Raw genomic sequence first — 16,573 nt, forward strand, 5'->3', positions numbered from 1 at the left:
ACAATATATCACCCCCAAAAGAGAAAGATTGTTCTGTATCTCTAAGATACAATTTCTTAATACTCCAAAATAAAAAAGTATTACTTAAATAATGTGCCCTTTTAAAACACTAATACAGATACAGTATTATACAAATTGTTTCTTCTCCACAAACACCATAATGTCAATAATATATCAAGGACTGTATTGTTCTGAATTTCCTTCAAGTGTTTTTATTCCTGCATTTTTATTATTTGGTTATTTTTTTACTATTTATAAACACTGAAGGGCATGGCTGCAGTAATGGAGTGTACAACTCACAGAGGATCTTTATATGCAGTGTAGACATGCCACTCAAATACATTTTATTCCATAAAACCATTTGAATTACATTTTATGTTCTTTTTAGACTGAATTGTTTTGTTCTGAAAGGATTACTGTTACCATAACCATGTACAAGAAGTCGCAGAGACATGTCTTAACAAGGTCATAAAACAAATGTGGCAATTTTACCTTTGAAATAGTCAGACAAACCTGGCATTGTAAGGGGCCAGAGGAATACAAAGGAAAAGAATTCAACTATTAATTTTCAGCATAAATTGATGGTGATTTGAAAGCATTTACAGTAAATTCTGCTACCAGTCCTAATGAGAATCACTTTACAGTGTAATTAGGTTTCAGTGAATTCAGCTTTACAAAAGCCATTTCACCATGCTTGTTGATGTGTTTAGCTCTCATTTATACTGATCAACAAGCAGCCAGTTGAAAGGATCAGACTGAAAGTAATTTATTTGGTTTTCTTTGATTTTTTTTTCCAAAGGTAAGAAAATGTCACACCTCACACTTTAAAAAAATAAATAAATAAAAAAGTCACTGGGCTGCAGATAAATGTTACAACTCATAAGAGTGCCCATTATAAACAGCTGACTTCCCATGACACTAGAATACCTAGTAGAACTTGCTCTGTCCTAAAAAAAAAAAAAAAAAAAGAGTCACAGTTTGAGCTTCTGTGCACAAGTTTGATTTGAGAAGTTCAAAGTTTTTTGAATCTGGATGATGCAGGTGATCATTTGGACATAATCAAACAAGTGTTTGCCCAAATCAGTCCTTATAACAGAATCCTGTTGTTTCTTTTTTACAGAAATAAGAGATGGAAGTAACCGATAAGGCAATACTCTTTCCAGTGCGGGTTTGTTCCTTACAGTCTGTCCCCAAATGCTTTGTCTAGTCCAACTTTAATTGACCAAAAGACTGGTTCTTCCACCATGTCCTTTGGAAGACTATTCTACAACATAATAGATCTCATATTAGGAGGTTTTTCCATATATTCAGCTCCATTTTCCTTTGCTTAGTTTCATTTATATTCGTCCCTACCGTAGTAAGTTTTCTTTGCCTTTTGAGACCTTTGTCTTAGGGCTTGTCTTTTCTGGAGAATACTTCTCCAGTGAAGTACATCGAGTTAGAACATGGCCTCACGGGTGGTGGGTGAACTATGGGCTCAGGGAGACTAACCCCCAGCCTGGCCTGCCCCTTCTGCCTGAGGACCTGTCCCTCCCGCCCTCCTTCCCCCACTGAAACCCGAGTGCTCCTAGCCCCAGAGCGCTAGGTGAACAGCACGTGGCCCCCAGCATAGCCTGGCATAGACTTCCCCAGCCTATGATATGTGCGGTCCATGCATGACCTTAATTATTAACTAATACAAAGCTGACCTCAACTCTACAGTCAGTGTACACAGGAACAAATTGTGCTCAACATCCTGTTGACTGAGATTTTTGCCTTCATTTATTTTATATGAAAGAAAATCTCAATCTGTGTCTGGGACATGAGAAATGCAGACAATAGCAGGAAGAGACAAGCTTTTGAGTTGATGACACCGCCCACAATTTCAGTCCTCACCAGTCATAAGAAAAACGAACCATCTGAATGGACACTCCATGGCAGATGAAACCATGCTCTTGATCATTACATTGATTGCTTTCTGGAAAAAAATTGACTGTGAAATCCTTAACAAACATCAGATTCTCCACAATCTCGTCACTGCTGAGAGGACAGCTATACAGCCCCTGAAATCCAACCACTAGATAGTAATGAAACCAACAGACAAAAGAGGCGCCATCGTAGTCCTCAGCCATGATGACTATGTTAATGAGGCCAACCAACAACTCTTCAACACCATCTATTATAAAGAACTCAAAGAAGACACCACACTACAATTTAACTAGGAATTTAGAGATATCATCAAATCCTTCCAAAACAACTCCAAAAGAAACTCTACAATCTCATTCCCCATGAACCCACCCCAGGGAGCGTCTACATACTTCCCAAAATACACAAACAAGGGAATCCAGGCAGAATCTGGCCATGGCACTCTTCCGGAACATGGCACTCTGCCAGAACAACAGATGCAAAACCTTCAGACAAACCTCCACTGCTACCATTATCAACATCGCCCTCAACATAGCTTTCAAGATGCATGGGTCCTACCCATGCCTATCATGGCATGTCATGTACCTCATCCAGTGCACTAACTGCCCAAATAAAAACTATGTGGGTGAAACCAGACAATCATTACACTCTCAGATTAAAATGATAGAAGACAGAAACACCATATCATCTGTTGGTAAACACTTTGACCTCTCAGTCCTCATCCTCAAAGGAAACCTGCACAACACCTTCAAAAGATGAGCCTGGGAGCTTAAATTTGTAACTTTACTGGACACTAAAAATCATGGATTGAATAGCAACACTTGGTTTATGGTTTATTACAACAATGTATAATCCACTAACTCCGTTCCCCTCCCCCAAGCTTCCCTGCCCCTCCCCCCCTCCATGACTGCAGAGGTGTTAACAGGCCACTTCACCTTGAATGGTCCCTTGAAATATGTGTTAACTACTTATGCTAAACAGTCTGTTCCACCTTGTAGTCAGGTGTGACACTGAATACATTTCCCAGACCTGAAGAAGAGCTCTGTGTAAACTCGAAAGCAGGTCTCTCTCACCAACAGAAATTGGACCCATAAAAGATATTACCTCACCCACCTTGTCGCTCTCTTTTGTAATGTGACAGGTTTCAGAGTAACAGCCGTGTTAGTCTGTATTCGCAAAAAGAAAAGGAGTCCTTGTGGCACCTTAGAGACTAACCATTTTATTTGAGCATGAGCTTTCGTGAGCTACAGCTCACTTCATCAGATGCATACCGTGGAAACTGCAGCAGACTTTATATATACACAGAGAATATGAAACAATACCTCCTCCCACCCCACTGTCCTGCTGGTAATAGCTTATCTAAAGTGAGCATCAGGTTAGGCCATTTCCAGCACAAATCCAGGTTTTCTCACCCTCCACCCCCCCACACAAATTCACTCTCCTGCTGGTGATAGCCCATCCAAAGTGACAACTCTTTACACAATGTGCATGATAATGAAGTTAGGCCATTTCCTGCACAAATCCAGGTTCTCTCACTCCCTCACCCCCCTCCAAAAACCCACCCCCATACACACACAGACTCACTCTCCTGCTGGTAATAGCTCATCCAAACTGACCACTCTCCAAGTTTAAAACCAAGTTAAACCAGAACATCTGGGGGGGGGGGTAAGGAAAAAACAAGAGGAAATAGGCTACCTTGCATAATGACTTAGCCACTCCCAGTCTCTATTTAAGCCTAAATTAATAGTATCCAATTTGCAAATGAATTCCAATTCAGCAGTTTCTCGCTGGAGTCTGGATTTGAAGTTTCTTTGTTTTAAGATAGCAACCTTCATGTCTGTGATTGCGTGACCAGAGAGATTGAAGTGTTCTCCGACTGGTTTATGAATGTTATAATTCTTGACATCTGATTTGTGTCCATTTATTCTTTTACGTAGAGACTGTCCAGTTTGACCAATGTACATGGCAGAGGGGCATTGCTGGCACATGATGGCATAAATCACATTGGTGGATGTGCAGGTGAACGAGCCTCTGATAGTGTGGCTGATGTTATTAGGCCCTGTGATGGTGTCCCCTGAATAGATATGTGGGCACAATTGGCAACGGGCTTTGTTGCAAGGATAAGTTCCTGGGTTAGTGGTTCTGTTGTGTGGTATGTGGTTGTTGGTGAGTATTTGCTTCAGGTTGCGGGGCTGTCTGTAGGCAAGGACTGGCCTGTCTCCCAAGATTTGTGAGAGTGTTGGGTCATCCTTTAGGATAGGTTGTAGATCCTTAATAATGCGTTGGAGGGGTTTTAGTTGGGGGCTGAAGGTGACGGCTAGTGGAGTTCTGTTATTTTCTTTGTTAGGCCTGTCCTGTAGTAGGTAACTTCTGGGAACTCTTCTGGCTCTATCAATCTGTTTCTTTACTTCCGCAGGTGGGTATTGTAGTTGTAAGAAAGCTTGACAGAGATCTTGTAGGTGTTTGTCTCTGTCTGAGGGGTTGGAGCAAATGCGGTTGTATCGCAGAGCTTGGCTGTAGACGATGGATCGTGTGGTGTGGTCAGGGTGAAAGCTGGAGGCATGCAGGTAGGAATAGCGGTCAGTAGGTTTCCGGTATAGGGTGGTGTTTATGTGACCATTGTTTATTAGCACTGTAGTGTCCAGGAAGTGGCTCTCTTGTGTGGACTGGACCAGGCTGAGGTTGGTGGTGGGATGGAAATTGTTGAAATCATGGTGGAATTCTTCAAGGGCTTCTTTTCCATGGGTCCAGATGATGAAGATGTCATCAATATAGCGCAAGTAGAGTAGGGGCTTTAGGGGACGAGAGCTGAGGAAGCGTTGTTCTAAATCAGCCATAAAAATGTTGGCATACTGTGGGGCCATGCGGGTACCCATAGCAGTGCCGCTGATCTGAAGGTATACATTGTCCCCAAATGTGAAATAGTTATGGGTAAGGACAAAGTCACAAAGTTCAGCCACCAGGTTAGCCATGACATTATCGGGGATAGTGTTCCTGACGGCTTGTAGTCCCTCTTTGTGTGGAATGTTGGTGTAGAGGGCTTCTACATCCATAGTGGCCAGGATGGTGTTATCAGGAAGATCACCGATGGATTGAAGTTTCCTCAGGAAGTCAGTGGTGTCTCGAAGGTAGCTGGGAGTGCTGGTAGCATAGGGCCTGAGGAGGGAGTCTACATAGCCAAACAATCCTGCTGTCAGGGTGCCAATGCCTGAGATGATGGGGCGCCCAGGATTTCCAGGTTTATGGATCTTGGGTAGTAGATAGAATATCCCAGGTCGGGGTTCCAGGGGTGTGTCTGTGCGGATTTGATCTTGTGCTTTTTCAGGAAGTTTCTTGAGCATATGCTGTAGTTGCTTTTGGTAACTCTCAGTGGGATCATAGGGTAATGGCTTGTAGAAACTCGTGTTGGAGAGCTGCCGAGCAGCCTCTTGTTCATATTCCGACCTATTCATGATGACAACAGCACCTCCTTTGTCAGGGGTGGGTTTTTGGAGGGGGGTGAGGGAGTGAGAGAACCTGGATTTGTGCAGGAAATACAACCGCATTTGCTCCAACCCCTCAGACAGAGACAAACACCTACAAGATCTCTGTCAAGCTTTCTTACAACTACAATACCCACCTGCGGAAGTAAAGAAACAGATTGATAGAGCCAGAAGAGTTCCCAGAAGTTACCTACTACAGGACAGGCCTAACAAAGAAAATAACAGAACTCCACTAGCCGTCACCTTCAGCCCCCAACTAAAACCCCTCCAACGCATTATTAAGGATCTACAACCTATCCTAAAGGATGACCCAACACTCTCACAAATCTTGGGAGACAGGCCAGTCCTTGCCTACAGACAGCCCCGCAACCTGAAGCAAATACTCACCAACAACCACATACCACACAACAGAACCACTAACCCAGGAACTTATCCTTGCAACAAAGCCCGTTGCCAATTGTGCCCACATATCTATTCAGGGGACACCATCACAGGGCCTAATAACATCAGCCACACTATCAGAGGCTCGTTCACCTGCACATCCACCAATGTGATTTATGCCATCATGTGCCAGCAATGCCCCTCTGCCATGTACATTGGTCAAACTGGACAGTCTCTACGTAAAAGAATAAATGGACACAAATCAGATGTCAAGAATTATAACATTCATAAACCAGTCGGAGAACACTTCAATCTCTCTGGTCACGCAATCACAGACATGAAGGTTGCTATCTTAAAACAAAGAAACTTCAAATCCAGACTCCAGCGAGAAACTGCTGAATTGGAATTCATTTGCAAATTGGATACTATTAATTTAGGCTTAAATAGAGACTGGGAGTGGCTAAGTCATTATGCAAGGTAGCCTATTTCCTCTTGTTTTTTCCTTACCCCCCCCCCCCCCCAGATGTTCTGGTTTAACTTGGTTTTAAACTTGGAGAGTGGTCAGTTTGGATGAGCTATTACCAGCAGGAGAGTGAGTCTGTGTGTGTATGGGGGGTGGGTTTTTGGAGGGGGGTGAGGGAGTGAGAGAACCTGGATTTGTGCAGGAAATGGCCTAACTTCATTATCATGCACATTGTGTAAAGAGTTGTCACTTTGGATGGGCTATCACCAGCAGGAGAGTGAATTTGTGTGGGGGGGTGGAGGGTGAGAAAACCTGGATTTGTGCTGGAAATGGCCTAACCTGATGCTCACTTTAGATAAGCTATTACCAGCAGGACAGTGGGGTGGGAGGAGGTATTGTTTCATATTCTCTGTGTATATATAAAGTCTGCTGCAGTTTCCACGGTATGCATCTGATGAAGTGAGCTGTAGCTCACGAAAGCTCATGCTCAAATAAATTGGTTAGTCTCTAAGGTGCCACAAGGACTCCTTTTCTTTTTGTAATGTGTTCATCTATGAATTTAGAGACTGTGCTGTTTTTGCTGATGGACTCCTGCCTGTTGTTCTAAGATTTAGCTTTTTGAAAAGGTCTCTATTTTAAACAATGCAAATGAGGACACCAACCTATACATTTTAAAATACAGCAGGTATACAGAAAAACAATGAGCTTTCACTGGTAATGGAACATTAGACTCCTTTGCATCAGAATGGCATCTCCAAAAAGCAGAGTGTAGTCTTGCAACAGTACCTCTAGCCACTCCACTGCTTTTGTTATTAAATAATGGGGATCTATCTGGTTTGCCATCCAAGACCAAATCTGAGAAAGCCAGTGTAAATCAAGCAAAATGGAAAGGACTTAATCTTCAGCGTGGCAGTCACTAGGAAATATCAATCATTTCAGCAGACTAGCTTGAAGGAACAGGAATGAAAGTCATGCCAGGTCCATTTCTGTCCACTGGAATATATGCAATTGGCTTCAGGTCAAATAAAAATAGAATATGAGCAGAGGCAGCCACCCATCAACAGTGAATCGGGGAAGAGGGAATATGTCATTTGTGGCAGAAGACAGCTGTAACACTCCAAGAAGATTTGAATGATAACCAAATGTACGGTAAATGTATTCTGTTTATTTCAAAATAAAAGAGCTTCAAATCATGTAGAGTCTTAAAAGCCAATTCTTAATACACAATGTAGAATATGTTTTTCATTAAAAATGGCTACAATATAATAATCTTTCTGAATAACGTGTTGGTTATTATCACAGTTTTTCACACTTTACCAAATTTTACCAAAATAAAGCAGGAATTGACCAGAAGAATATTTAATGTCAGGAAGGATGTGCTTTGCTTTCTAAGGAATCAGGCTTGTAAGGATCCCAATAATGAGATATCTCTTATTTACATAACATTATGCAGATGTAATTCAGTATGCAGAAGAAATACTGCACACTTGTGTTAGAAAAGTGTATGAAATATTACAAAGGGTTCTTATCGAAGCTCCCAGTTTTATATCTGTGATTTCTATATTGAACTCAGAAGTTGGCTTTCATAATGTCAGTCCTGTTCTTAAAAAAGGGGTGGGGGGAAAAACATCCATGTCAGGGTAGGTTTCAGAGTAGCAGCCGTGTTAGTCTGCATCTGATGAAGTGAGCTGTAGCTCACGAATGCTTATGCTCAAATAAATTCGTTAGTCTCTAAGGTGCCACAAGTACTCCTTTTCTTCATGTCAGGATAGTGGGATGTGTGTGGTCGTTGGTAAGCACATTGACCTATACTATAGGTACCCAATATCTGTATTACTATAATGCGCAGAGGCCCCAATCAGGTTTAAGGCCCCATTTTGCTGTATAAACATCAGATCTGGTCCCTTCTTTGAGCTATTTACAATCTAACGGTCATTTTATTTTTCTCTCCTCTTTTATTTGCTTGTATTATCATGCAGAGTTTTCACCATGTATAATTCAACATTTGTTAATTGCTCTTTGCACTCAAATCCAATATATTACTTAACGGCAACTGAAAATCTCCAAATTTAGGCCCCAGTCTTACCTGCATACAATCAGTGTACACTGCAGCACGTGTGTGTAGGCCTGGCTAGACATGAGCAATTAGACATGGGTAAGGTCTCATTTCTTGGGAGACAGGATTAGGGATGTAAATGGATCAGTAGGCTGGAAACTAACTGATTGTGCTAAAATAGGTAAATGGCTCAGTAAGCTAAGAGACAGAACACCCAGGGAACCATTTACAATGGAACATAAGATGAGGCAAAGAGTAAGTCGTAGATGGACAGTGCATGGACAGAGACTGCTGTACAGGACTTGGTTCCTACAAAGTAACCAAGTCAATCCCGAAATGTGTAATGCAATGTACAGTAAGTGCAAGGAAATCTGGGAACGTATATAAAGGAAGAGGTTTTCTGTGTGATTTTGGATGTGGTATGCCCTATTATCCACCTCTGATCAATTCAGTGTAACTGCTGTATGCCAAATAAAAATACCTGAGTGACAAAATCCTGAGTCAAACTGATTGCTTGGGATACCGAGTGGAAAAAGGTCTTGGGAGGAAATCCCAGCTGTCTGCAGACTCCCATTGACGCTGTGTGCAGATATAGGGGAATTTCAATATACATTCAATTTCTGGATAAGGGCCTTATTGCCTCCATATAGCTACACTCTTGAAGCTTTAGGGATTGCCACACTAAAAAACAATTTGACCTGAACTAGGATTATGTGACTTAACACGGTATCCATAGCTATATAAAGGAGACCAACATATATTGTTATCAGATTGATTGTTATGGTTATTAATCTTGAATATTTATATTATAATAGTGCATAAAGCCCCAAATTGTGTGCTGAGCACTCTACAAACACATATAAAGAGAAAGTCCTTGCACTGGAAAGCACATGCTCTAAAAGTCACAGGAACTGACAAAAGGTTAACAGACACATAAATGAATCTGGGACAGACACAATTTTGCTTAAAAAAGTTTATAAGCACTCAAAAGTTCAGATCTGATCTGCTGATCTGAACTAGACAAACCTCCAGACTCTGAAATATTTTTTAAAAAAAATGTTCTCATGACATTTCTAGTATTTCCTGCTGCCAGTCAGTCTGGAAATACTGCAACAGCAGCTCCCTTTGTAGGTGCTTTGCTAATGTGCCTACCCCAGAATCCAGAAATGCAGAGGCATGGAAAATTAAAAAGTATTTTTTAATGAAATGTCTCCAGAAATCTCAGTTAATGGATTTTATTAAGTATTATTTATCCCAAAAGGAGAGAGAGGATCACTTAATCCAAAGGAGACTGCAGCACTGATTTATGTGACTAACTTTTAAATCCAGACAACACCACTAACTACATAATGCATTCAATACTACATGAAGACTCTATGGTTTTAGAGGAATGGATTTACACAGGGACTTGGTGAAATATCCCTTGGGCACTTCCACAGACCTGGTGGAATGGGCACAGAGACCTTGCAAGACAGTTTCTTTGTAACAGGTTGCAATACATTCATTCAACAGTTTGCAGAAACACAGAATATTAGTTGTCTTTTGGAGCAACACCAAAACACCAGATTGAGAAGAAATGATTTGAAAAATACCTCACAATATAAAAAGCTAAAGACCCATTCCTCATCCATTTTATGAAGGGTATTTCTCCTTTGAAAGACTCTGAATGTTGGAACAATCATGTTTGGCCTTCTGAAGAAGGAGAATACCAGCAGCCTTAGACAGTTGTCAGGAGTAAAGCTTCACAAAGTCTTCTCCTGTCTATCAGTTTTTCCTTCCTATAGCTGACAACCAGGACAGGAATGATCAAATACTGCAATCCCCTTTTTTTACATATTGCTTTTTTCAAGAATTCATTGACCTGAGCTTTTGTATCCATCTGAACACAGCCAAGTGCAAAGCTCCTAAGCCTTGAAGGAGGAGAGTGTTTCATTTTTTAAAATAACTCTCTGCTTTCTTTGCATTTTAGGTAGGAAATCTTTTAGGGGAAAGAATCAAAATGCAAATTTCAGTCTTAACTCATTCAGGGGTTTTCTAGATATACACTGAAGTACAGATATACACATGTAGAACACAGGCATTTATCTAGGCCAGATTTCTAGAGCATTTTTTGACATCTACAGTGTCTGACAACTTAACAGTTTAGCCCTGCAGTTATTGCAATTCCAATGTATTTGCCAAAATAGCATGCTTACTGCACGTAGTTTCATTCATGATATAGAAGAGACTTGTCTGGCTGTTCCCAAAGGGGGCAAGCTGAGGAAGAATTTCCCCCACTTTATTATTGTTATTTATACAGTGGTAGCAAAGAAAATATGCTAGGCATTGTACTGATATACAGGAAGACAAAATACTTGCCCACAAGAGCTTACAGTATAAAAAGACAAGAAACAGTTATTGGGTGGACGACAGGTATATAATGAATAAGCAAAGTGGCCTTAGGGGTGAGAAGGGAAGCGGAGTGAGTGTGGGACTAAATGTTAGAAAGTCAGGCAGTCTAGAGGTGGAGGGAGAGAAGCACAATGGGCAAGAGAGTGGGGCAGGGCAGTTGAATGGTAGCAAGGGTACGAGAGGGTTAGGATGAAGGGAGACCACCAACCAACAGTAATCGAAGAGCAAATGGGGAAAAACAAAATCCAGAGACCAACTTTCAGAACTGAGTGAATGATGTCAGGGTATGAAGGCTCCTCTCAGCTGCAGCTGATGCTCCCCAATTAGAGGGGGAGAAAGGGAATGTGACAGGTCCCTCTCAATCTTCCTGAGAATGGGGAGGCTGGATAGCCCTGATTTACACTAAAAAGAAAAGGAGTACTTGTGGCACCTTAGAGACTAACCAATTTATTTGAGCATGAGCTTTCGTGAGCTACAGCTCACTTCATCAGATACATACCGTGGAAACTGCAGCAGACTTTATATATACACAGAGAATATGAAACAATACCTCCTCCCACCCCACTGTCCTGCTGGTGATAGCTTATCTAAAGTAATCGTCAGGTTAGGCCATTTCCAGCACAAATCCAGGTTTTCTCACCCTCCACCCCCCCGCCACAAATTCACTCTCCTGCTGGTGATAGCCCATCCAAAGTGACAACTCTTTACACAATGTGCATGATAATGAAGTTAGGCCATTTCCTGCACAAATCCAGGTTCTCTCACTCCCTCACCCCCCTCCAAAAACCCACCCCCATACACACACAAACTCACTCTCCTGCTGGTAATAGCTCGTCCAAACTGACCACTCTCCAAGTTTAAATCCAAGTTAAACCAGAACATTAGTCTCTAACCCCCCCCCCCCCCCAGATGTTCTGGTTTAACTTGGATTTAAACTTGGAGAGTGGTCTATATATAAAGTCTGCTGCAGTTTCCACGGTATGTATCTGATGAAGTGAGCTGTAGCTCACGAAAGCTCATGCTCAAATAAATTGGTTAGTCTCTAAGGTGCCACAAGTACTCCTTTTCTTTTTGCGAATACAGACTAACACGGCTGTTACTCTGAAACCTGATTTACACTGTGTGCCTTCAGCTCATATGGTGGCATTGGATGCTCTGGGGAAGGAGTCATACAGATCTAGAAACAGATCTAGAAACAGATTCCATAATCAGGTCCATGCAAGTTCCTTCCAGCTACAGCTGTTCCCCCTGGGTGTCTCTAGGTCTAGTGTGGATGGGAGCTAAAATGCCCTGGTTTTATATTTATCTGTATGCATACCTATGTCATTACATAAAAAATAGTGTCATGTGCCTTTGTCCTAGGTCAGTTTTTTCAACCTGAAAACTATGAAATAGTGATTTTCCCCTTACAACACTGTGTCTGCTTCTGATGTAGAACTCTGAGTTTTTAATGGTGAATTTGTGGTTACAGCATGAGACTGGGAGTCAGGAGCCCTAAGCCCTATTACTGGATCCACAGATATGTTGTATGACATTGTGCAAGTTCCCATAGTTCTACACTTTAGTTTGCTCATTTGTACACAAATGAGGCTAATAACACTTCCCTACTTCACAGGGGTGTTTTCAGCCTTCGATGGAAAGAGACTCTTCAGTCAAAGGCACATGAATCTTATCCAAAGCCATTGAAGTCAGTGGGAATCTTTCCATTGACTTCAGTGTGCTTTGGATCAGACCCTATAGTCTGTAAGCATGAAGGATTAGCAGTAGTAATCTTTGATATAACCTGTTAGGAAGCCAAAGTACACTATTAATATTTTTCCATTTTCCCCACAGTAATTCTGACAATCTCTACTGTAGATCAAATTTCATTATTCTAAGAGAAAGTTCAGTCACAAAAAACTTAAATTACAGTGTAACTATTTTATATATAAACTAAATGCAAAAATACTATGTCAATGCAATGTTAATGTTGCACAGTTTAAAGTGAAAAAAGAAATCATGAAATAAAAAAATTAAGCTTCCTATAACAACATTAATCCTGCCACATTCCTGTAATCAGAACTGTGTGGCTGGACTAGTGTCCACATTGAACTGTTTGTTTGCTTTTTCTTAGTAAAGGTGTTGCTTATTCTATCAACATATTAAAGCACAAGCTATAAGAAAGACACATGTAGTCCAAATGAAATGTATACTGAAAGTTGCAGAGCGTGACTGATTTAGTGACAGAGCAATGAAATATTGCAGTGTGCACGAAGCAAAACCTGTGGGAACTGGGCATATTATGGAAAGAAAGAAGTCAGCCACCCATGCAAAATTACCCCTATTGGCCAGCTGAGAACTGACAATGAAGTCAACTGTAAAGGCAGCTGAGACCAGCAGACTTTGCCTAATTAGAATATTAAAAGGAGGAGAAGGGAAAAAACCTAATCTGTATATACAAACACAGATAGATATATATGCTCTACATAAAGCAACTAGCAATCATTTATTATTCAACTAGCAATGATTGCAATAGCAATCATTTATGTACCAGTATATCTTACTGAAATATTTAGCTATGATAAAGGCTATGATCATTTATTTCCCCCATATCTCTATATTTGTTTCAGTACACACAGATAGGTTCCAACAATGCCAACAGGGAATATGTTCTTCGGAATTCAATATTGAGTGGATACTACTATATACATTTTTTTTTTTAACAAAAGCAAAAATGCAGATAGTTTCAATGTTCTGCATATTACTGTTAATTCACAAAGAAACTGTATAGCTCTTTTCAGAGTAGCAGCCGTGGTAGTCTGTATTCACAAAAAGAAAAGGAGGACTTGTGGCACCTTAGAGACTAACCAATTTATTTGAGCATAAGCTTTCGTGAGCTACATCCGATGAAGTGAGCTGCAGCTCACGAAAGCTTATGCTCAAATAAATTGGTTAGTCTCTAAGGTGCCACAAGTACTCCTGTTCTTTTTGTACAGCTCTTGTAACCCCAGTCAGAAACCTATGCACGAGCTGACCTTGGGTAGAGGACAGAGGAAACTACACAGGTTTAGTTGCAAAACCTGCATGCTATTGCCTTTCATTCTCGGGCAATGTGGAAGGTAAACTAGAATGAAGCTGTAGTATTTCTAAATTAATATTACACGAGAATCTCATCATATTAGAATTTTTCACAGCACAACAACATGATAGATTTATCCTATTGCTTTTCCCCCACACATTTATCTAATCTGCTTTAGAGCATTGGAAAGCCCGACAAACAAATGATGAACAGGTATAACCCTAATTGCATCTCTACTAAAAATCAAAATGCCAATGGGTTCATGACATGACATGACCCCTGAATTTTATATAATTTGGTTACTTGTGCTTGGGTTTCAGGGTAGTTCAGCTGGAAATATTGCTGAGAAAATGCAAACGAAAGATAACTGCATTGCTCTTATTGCATATGTATGGAAAGAGTCCAAGGGTTTAATTGTAGCAATCTGTTAAGGGGAACCTTCTACATTTTTAAAATAATGTTTTTTGCTTGTTATAACTGAGGGAATGTTCCTCAGCCAGACAGTCATCAGGACAACATCTTTATTTTTTAAAACTGCTTTAGTAACCAAGGTCTTAATACATAATGATAAAATATTTCTCAGTTCGCTTGGTGCTTTACAAAATCCAGTTGGAGATACGGTAACTGCCCCAAAGAATTTACCTACAGATTCCTTAGCTGTTACTGGTTTCAGAGTAGCAGCTGTGTTAGTCTGCATTCGCAAAAAGAAAAAGGAGTACTTGTGGCACCTTAGAGACTAACAAATTTATTCACCCCCTTCTTCCCTGGGCCGCACTATGAATCCCAAGGAAGAGGGGCCTGGAGGGTCTCTACATCCACACCAGCAGAGTATCCGATGAAGTGAGCTGTAGCTCACAAAAGCTTATGCTCAAATAAATTTGTTAGTCTCTAAGGTGCCGCAAGTACTCCTTTTCTTTTTGCTGTTACTGTACATCTTACAGATGGAAACAATTGTGAAGCTTCATCTGTGGCAGGCTCTCTAGAATTAAAGCTAAAATGTATTCATCGAAACTTGTGAAACTGGACACAGCTTTTGGTTCTTATTCTGACAAAATTTAGGCAGACCAATTTAGAAACACATTATATCAAAAATAAGATTTATAAGCTTGGGCGTAGTTTGGGCAGGGAGGAGGGGCTTGGCCCCACAAACTGCAAGCCTCGAGCAGGCGTGGCATTTGCCTCCCCTCATTGGCCTGACTGTCTCCAGCATGTCTATTTGCTCCTTGAGAAGTACTAACATCTCTTGCTGCATGTCTGTCTCCTTTTCCTGTGCTTTTCTCCTCTCCTCTCCTCTCCGCTCTATCCCTGTCCATTCTGTCTGCAAGGGTGATCCTCCAAGCCATATGCTCAGTATCCAAAGCACCAGAGGCTTGCAGGATCTCTTGGAGCATGTCATCCTACATGCTCTTCCTTCTCCTCCTTATCTGGCTGATTTCAGAGTAGCAGCCGTGTTAGTCTGTATCCGTAAAAAGAAAAGGAGTACTTGTGGCACCTTAGAGACTAACAAATTTATTAGAGCATAAGCTTTTGTGAGCTACAGCTCACTTCATCGGACACTCTGCTGGTGTGGATGTAGAGACCCTCCAGGCCCCTCCTCCTTGGGATTCATAGTGCGACCCGGGGAAGAAGTGGGTGAATTGGGACAAAACCGGGGGTGGGGGGGAATCGCTCATGGGCATGAGTATATGCAAATAGGGCAATTGAACTGAATACTGGCACCGTTTTCCACAGGCAGTGGTGATTTTAGCTGATATCTCACTCCTGAGGGTAACGGAGGCTAAAAGGGAAAAGCTGCTGCATGTGTCCATATGCTGCTAGCTTGTGTGCTGCAATGGTGCCTGCTGAAGTAATTGCTGAATGGCATGGGAAAGTGTCCTACCACAGTGGATGAAATAAGGCAGCCCTCCCCAGAAACTTTTGTCAGAGAATTGCAGACTACCTTCAGGAAAGTTTCCTTGAGATCTCTATGGAGGATTCATGGCTATCCTGGTGCACAAACAGGTTCTGCAGGGCCCACTCTGTCTTACTGTATAGGGGAATGAGAAGCAGATAGCAACTCTACCTCTACTGGTTATTTCACTACCTCTTCTAGCATGGTTTAAAAAGAGTAAATGAACACGTGTCCCTGCAATATCAAAGCAAACTGCATACTTACCAGAGGTTACTTCCCCTGCATCAAGCTTGCCCGTACTGGACTGTAGGGATTGGCTCAACTGTTCTGGAGTCAAAAAGAGGTCCTGGCTCACTGAGCCACTGGATCCCCCAGTCACCTGTCCCCCATACTCCTCCTCCTCTTCCTCATCCAACACCTCCTCCTCACTGTTCACTCTGGGGGCCTGTGACTCCAGCTCCCCTAAAGTCGCAATGGGCTTAAATTGCCGCAAGGGAGGTTTAGGGTGGACATTAGGAAAAATTTCCTAACTGTCAGGGTGGTTAACCACTGGAATAAATTGCCTAGGGAGGTTGTGGAGTCTCCATCATTGGAGATTTTTAAAAGCAGGTTAGACAAACACGTGTCAGGGATGGGGTCTAGAGCTTAGTCCTGCTTTGAGTGCAGGGGACTGGACTAGATGACCTCTCGAGGTCCCTTCCAGTTCTATGAAGTATCCATGGGGCTCTTGAAGTGGTAGCGGGGTCTCCCCTGAGGATGGCATGCAGCTCTTTATAAAAGCAGCATGTCTGCACTCCGCACCAGAGCGACTGTTAACCTCCCTTGCGTTTTGGTATGCTTGCGGCAGCACATTGGCTTTCACGCGGCACTGCTGTGGTCCATCTTGTAGCCCTTCTTCCCCAGGCCCTGAGCAATCTGCTCATAGATAATGACGTTTCTACAGCTG

General features: G+C 41.7%; 1 protein-coding gene across 1 annotated transcript in view; it reads right to left on the reverse strand.

The window, feature by feature from the left end:
• IQCK (IQ motif containing K) overlaps positions 1-16,573 on the reverse strand; it is a 97,049-nt gene that overhangs the window by 44,353 nt on the left and 36,123 nt on the right. The window lies entirely within an intron of this gene.

The sequence above is a fragment of the Eretmochelys imbricata genome, chromosome 10 (assembly GCF_965152235.1).
Source record: "Eretmochelys imbricata isolate rEreImb1 chromosome 10, rEreImb1.hap1, whole genome shotgun sequence".
Classification (NCBI taxonomy): domain Eukaryota; kingdom Metazoa; phylum Chordata; order Testudines; family Cheloniidae; genus Eretmochelys; species Eretmochelys imbricata.